The 206-nt window shown below is 46.1% G+C and overlaps 1 protein-coding gene across 9 annotated transcripts in view; it reads right to left on the bottom strand.

Moving 5' to 3' along the window:
- St3gal6 (ST3 beta-galactoside alpha-2,3-sialyltransferase 6) overlaps positions 1 to 206 on the bottom strand; it is a 55043-nt gene that overhangs the window by 53631 nt on the left and 1206 nt on the right. The window lies entirely within an intron of this gene.

A 206-nucleotide genomic window follows, 5' to 3' on the forward strand; every position in this document is an offset into this window, starting at 1 on the left:
CTAGGAGCTCCCGAGTCAACAACCGCAAAATGACAAGTTTCTTCTCCCTTATCTTGAAATTAACGGCAGACCAAACACTGCAATTTTCTCACTGCCGCCCTTTGCCCCAAACTGCCTCTGTGCTTGTTTTGTTAGCTTTAGGTCTGTTGTGGCGGGAAGAAGGGTTTCTCACAAAACTTTCCACGATAAAAGACGAGAACCTTCCA

This window comes from Sciurus carolinensis, chromosome 9 (genome assembly GCF_902686445.1).
Source record: "Sciurus carolinensis chromosome 9, mSciCar1.2, whole genome shotgun sequence".
NCBI lineage: Eukaryota > Metazoa > Chordata > Mammalia > Rodentia > Sciuridae > Sciurus > Sciurus carolinensis.